At 36.8% G+C, this 5,612-nt stretch overlaps 1 pseudogene; it reads right to left on the bottom strand.

Annotated features, from left to right (window-relative positions):
* Nucleotides 1-3,983: 3,983 nt before the first annotated feature.
* LOC462949 (ubiquitin-ribosomal protein eS31 fusion protein-like) lies at nucleotides 3,984-4,479 on the bottom strand (annotated as a pseudogene).
* Nucleotides 4,480-5,612: the final 1,133 nt, after the last annotated feature.

The raw sequence follows: 5,612 nt of genomic DNA, 5'->3' as shown, positions 1-5,612 counted from the left end.
TGCTTTTTTGTTGAAAAATATAGTTTAGTGAATGAATAATTATGTTAATAAATAATTATAGCTTTTGTCTTTTTTTTTTGAGATGAAGTCTTGCTCTGTCGCCCAGGCTGGAGTGCAGTGGCTGATCTCGGCTCACTGCAGCCTCTGCCACCCGGGTTCAAGCGATTCTCCTGCCTCAGCCTCCCGAGTAATTGGGATTACAGGCACCCATCACCACGCTTGGCTAGTTTTTGTATTTTTAGTAGAGATGGGGTTTCACTATGTTGGCCAGGCTGGTCTCAAACTCCTGACCTTGTGATCCACCCGCCTTGGCCTCCCAAAGTGCTGGGATTACAGGCATGAGCCACTGCTCCTGGCCAGCTTTGGTCATTTTTAATATCTTATCTCATCTAAAATTAAGATTTGCTGTGGCTTAAGTAGATACATATCATAAAATATAAAAATAAAATAAATGAGAATAAATAGGTGAAATAAAATCTAAACAGGAAAATGAAATAAAGTAAAAGTAGGAATAGGCTGAGCTCTAGACGCCGACCACAAAATTCTGTATTGTTGCCAGAGGTGAACCACAAATGTAACCCTGATTTGCTCCAATGGGTATTTACAAATTTAATCTTTTACATAAGAGCAAAACCAACCAGAAACTCATGATAAGCAAAGCTTTTATTTGCATCAGGATGTAAGAGAAATTTCTCTCCTAGACCTGTGAAAAGTGTATTCAGTGAGATGTAGTTGTACATTCTCAACAACATAACTAAAATAAATGCAATACAAGTCTCTATAAATATTTTGTGTACTATTCCTCAGTGCAAACCAGGACAAACTAAAATTTAAAGTGCTTACAATAGCCACAGATCACTAAGGAAAGGAAATTAGCCATAGCTGGCTGGCCTACAAGTAGCTGTGCTCTGTACCCTATAGCTCCCCTTCTAACACACACACACACACACACACACAGACACACACACTTGCGCAGATAACAAATGCCCCAATTATAAACATTATGGCCACAGCTAATTGGCCTGGGGATGGGAGGGGCACTTGACTGAAGAGTAACTGGTGTTTACAGACTGGCTAGTGGCCTACAAGGCCATCTGACAAAAAAGCTTTGCTTAGAAAGCATGACTGAAGTTGAGAGAAAACAACTGGATGTTTTCTTTTAGGGTGTTTGAAGACAATAGGTACAAAGCGGAGGCAATTATTTGGAAGCGTGGGCAGGAACTGAAGGGCCAAGGAGAAAAGTTAGGTTGCAGAGGCCAAGAGGCAGCTGAGACAATACATAGGCACAAAATGAAAAGGACACACAGAGGTGATGATTTTGTTGGGCTAGCAATGGTGTAATCCATAAGCCCTGATGCTGAGCTGAGGTTTGAGACAGCTGATCATGGGGACTGTGGAAATTTCTGAATGACATAGCAGGTTTCCCTGGAACCTTACTCTATTGTGGTTCTGCTCTTCCTGCAAGACATGGGTTGTGCTTATTACTTGAACTAACCTGACAGAATCACTGATTTTTGTCATTGTGAGAAGAAGCCAAGTGTCTGATGGCAAAACCTAAAGTGTAATTCAGCGAAAAAAATCCTTCAGGAATCAGGTAATCTGGTTCACATAGGCAACCTCTGAAGATCTAGCTTGATCCAAGATAAAATTTGTAGTATATATGAGGTATTTTTCCCAGAGTCCAGACACCCAAAGCTTGGTACCATAAAGCAGAACTTCCATGATGTTTACCTATAAACATTTGAAAGTACTATGGGCAATGATTGTCCCCCATGGCCGTAACAAATTTCCATTATGTTCACATAGAACATCTTGCCTGGTATGGCATTCTTAGAAAGAACCAACGGAGTATTGGAGTTCAACTTCTCAAAATAATGGCTTCAGTTTTAGCAATAATATAAATATTAGGGTCTGTTACTTATTGGAGTACATCTTGGTCATCACATTGATCCGAATGGGAGAGGAATGGAACATTTTCAAAATATGTATGTCCAGGCCCTATCCTTGAGGAATCAGACCATAGGACCAGGATGAGCTCTGGGCCAGTGAAATTGGATCAAGTTTCCCAAGTTGTCCTGACCTGCTTCTCTGATTAAAGATCAAAACCAATGCTTGGTGAGAGACCCACTTCTAGATGTAAATGTTAGAACTACTTTGGGATCTTATCTCCATGTTAGTTGGGATTTATTTTGAATGCACTCTTGCTTAATTTAATTGTTTGGCCAATTACACATTTCAAAGTACATTTCAAAGTTAAGTTTAGACCTTTAAGTTTCTGATTCAAAAAGTCTATACAAAAACTAGACTCATTTCACTACATGATGGTATTATTTACTTGTATCTAGTGCAAAATGGGAATAACAACAACCATCTGTTGGATAAAATTGATTTTGTGAATGTAAGTATTCTCAAATACGATTTTATTATCTTTTCTTATTTTTTTCCTCTTGGATCTTGCTGAGCCAAACTAATTGACTTCCAGAAGTAATTAAGAATTCTAATTTACTAGCAAGATATTGAGGGGCAAAAGTGAACAAAACAGTTCATTTTTAATATTACTAATTTGGAGGAGATTTTCTATTTTTTAAAGAGATTGTTACGCTAACAGCAGTAAAGACCTCAAAAGGTACTGCCTTTCAGTTCCCTGATTAAAAATTTTTCTGTCATCCGTGTCTCCATGGTGGATGGAATACTGAGGTTCATATCAAAAGAATTCTCTGGTTCTTCCAGTACGTACTAAGAGTATTCTGTTGGGCAAAGTTCTTATATTTAAAAAAAATCTTGACTTTGCCTGTTTCATTTCTCTGCAAAATGGAATGTTATCTGCTACTTAGACAATGTTTCTAAAAAGAATGAAATAAAATAAACTCTACTAATACACTGCCATAGTTTCTGACATAGGTGTTTAATAATTATTTTTCTTTGCCGAACTTTGGAAAGTTGAATAAAAACAGAGCATTGTCAAGGCTAACTAGGATTCAAGTAAGTCATTCTAATTAGAGACTGAGGGATTTATTTCTGGTTATTGTAGAACAATCTCTCCCTTGAGATGACTTCTCTAGTTTAACAAGTTTCATGTTTTGAATAAAATGTGGAACTCTGCATTTACAATTCCAACTATGGTTTGTCCTTTTACTTTGGGTCGTCTCTATGGATGGAAAGTGAAGGGGAAAATTGAGGCAGCTGTCTGAATAATTCCAGCCAAACCAATAGAGACTATAATTGTGTGGGTTGTTATCAGCGAAAGTGGTCTGTAGCTTAAACTATCTAGACAATTGCCTCAATTCTTTCTTTATTTTGCTTACAAATACATAACCTTAGTATTGGAGAAATGTGAGGAATAGTATTCTGGCCAAATTTCAATTCCAAATTATTCATTAATGAGCTTCCTTGCTTCATTGAGTTAATACCCTCATGGAGCTACCTTATTCCTTTTTATACCATTTGCTGTACCTCATTGGAGAAGGATATAATATTCATAATCCAAAAACATACTTTTTAATGCTGAGTTTCAAAACAAAAGATGACTAGTGTTTTAAAAATAATTCCCAAGGGACCAAACTGTTTACATTTCTCTGAGAAGCTAAGTATATTCTAGGTGTTGAGAGGAGTTTGAGACCTTCATTCCTGGGTTTCATGAATCTCAACATAATATTCAAAAGAAAGAAAAGGAAGGAAGGAAGGAGAGAAAGAAAGAAAGAAAGAAAGAAAGAAAGAAAGAAAGAAAGAAAGAAAGAATCATTCAGAAATTAGAAACTATTACATCTAGAGAACCCAAATATTAGATTAGTACTTCAATAGTTTGTTTTGTAGGAGGTATCTGCCAAAAATAATGGTATCTCAGGAGGTTAGGCTCTGTGGAAGATTCTAATTAGATACGTTTTAAAGTTTTTATATGATGTAGATGCCTAACATAGGAAGGCAGTTGGATGTACAGAGAAAATGTTTTTGTTGTTGTTGTTGTTGTTAGTTCATGTCTTTTATTAACTCATACAATTACTTGTCTTCTGGTTTGTTGAAGCAGTTAAGTCAGACAACATTTGCCACAATAATGTCTGTCAAAGTGGCTTGCCATAAACACCTCAGCACCACATTCATCAGAAGGTCACTCTCGACAAAGGCAACTAATTTTGCCATTCTCATCCACCTTATAATATTTCAGGACAGCCAGCTTAACCTTCTTTCTCTTGTGCTTATTCTTCTTGGGAGTGGTGTAAGACTTCTTCCTTTTTTTATCACCACCACGAAGCCTCAACACAAGATGAAGAGTAGACTCCTTTTGAATACTGTAGTCAGACAAAGTACATCCATCTTCCAGTTGCTTTCCAGCAAAGATCAGTCTTTGCTGATCAGGAGGAATTCCTTCCTTATCCTGGATCTTGGCCTTTACATTTTCTATCGTATCCAAGGGTTCAGCCTCAAGGGTGATGGTCTTCTCCATAAGGGTTTTCACGAAAATCTGCATTTTGGTGGTGGCTGCACCGCAGATGGTGGATCGAAAAGCGAAAATGTTTGTTTTATTGGAACAAACCTTCTACTATAACTCATAAAACATTGAGTTCTCCACTAGAAAGTGGTGGGACTTTGGAAATGACATTTCTCCAAAGGGGCTGTGAGAGAGGGCTCTGGAGTCAGACTGGAGCCTACTTGCCTGGGTTTGAATCCCAGCTCTTCAGCTTACTAGCTGTCTGACTTTCAGCAACTTACCTAAACACTTTCTACTTCAGTTTCTTCATCTATTAAATGGGACAATAATAGGACCAATCTCATAGATTTGTTTTGAGTGTGTTATGATCAGGCATCATTTTACATGCTTATATATACATATATATATAATTTCTTTGTGTATTATATATATATAAAGTGATATGTATATATATATATCGGTAATAGGATCAACCTCACAGATTTGTTTTGAGTTTATAGAAAGTTTCCCTCCTGTCACCCTCAACCCTCAAGTAGACCCCAGTGTCTGTGGTTCCTTTCTTTGTGTTCATGAGTTCTCACCATTTAGTTCCCACTTGTAAGTGACAACACCTGCATAATGGTTTAAATTGCTGTTGATAACTGTATGAGTTAGTGTAGACTAAACAGGTATAACCGACAGACTCAAAATACAATGTGGCTAAACCATAATTGAAATTGGTTTTTCACTCGGTCCAGATTACAATGTGGCTCAACCACAACTGAAATTGATGTTTCACTCAGTCCAGATAGGATGCTCCTATGTTCCAGGTATGGAGGTAGCAGAAGAACTCTTTTCTTATATAAATTCACAGCAAATCTATGAGATTGATCCTATTATATAGATTATATATATATATATTTATATATATAATACACATATAAATTATATATATGTGAAAGCATTTAAAATGATGCCTGATCCATAGACATTCTCTCTACCTCCAAAAGTCACCTGATAGTGTATAGAAAACAATAATGTTAGCATAAGATGTATAATGTCATGAAGGGGGGATGATGTGACAATTGGCCCTATTTGGACAGACTGGCACCTTTTAGAAAGAACTACATTGAAACATCTATTGAAAAATATCATTTCATTTTAACTATTTGTCAGAGAAAAGTTTCTAGCAGTATAAATTAATACA

The sequence above is a fragment of the Pan troglodytes genome, chromosome 5 (genome assembly GCF_028858775.2).
Source record: "Pan troglodytes isolate AG18354 chromosome 5, NHGRI_mPanTro3-v2.0_pri, whole genome shotgun sequence".
Lineage (NCBI taxonomy): Eukaryota > Metazoa > Chordata > Mammalia > Primates > Hominidae > Pan > Pan troglodytes.
This window is presented reverse-complemented; position numbering and strand designations above follow the sequence as displayed.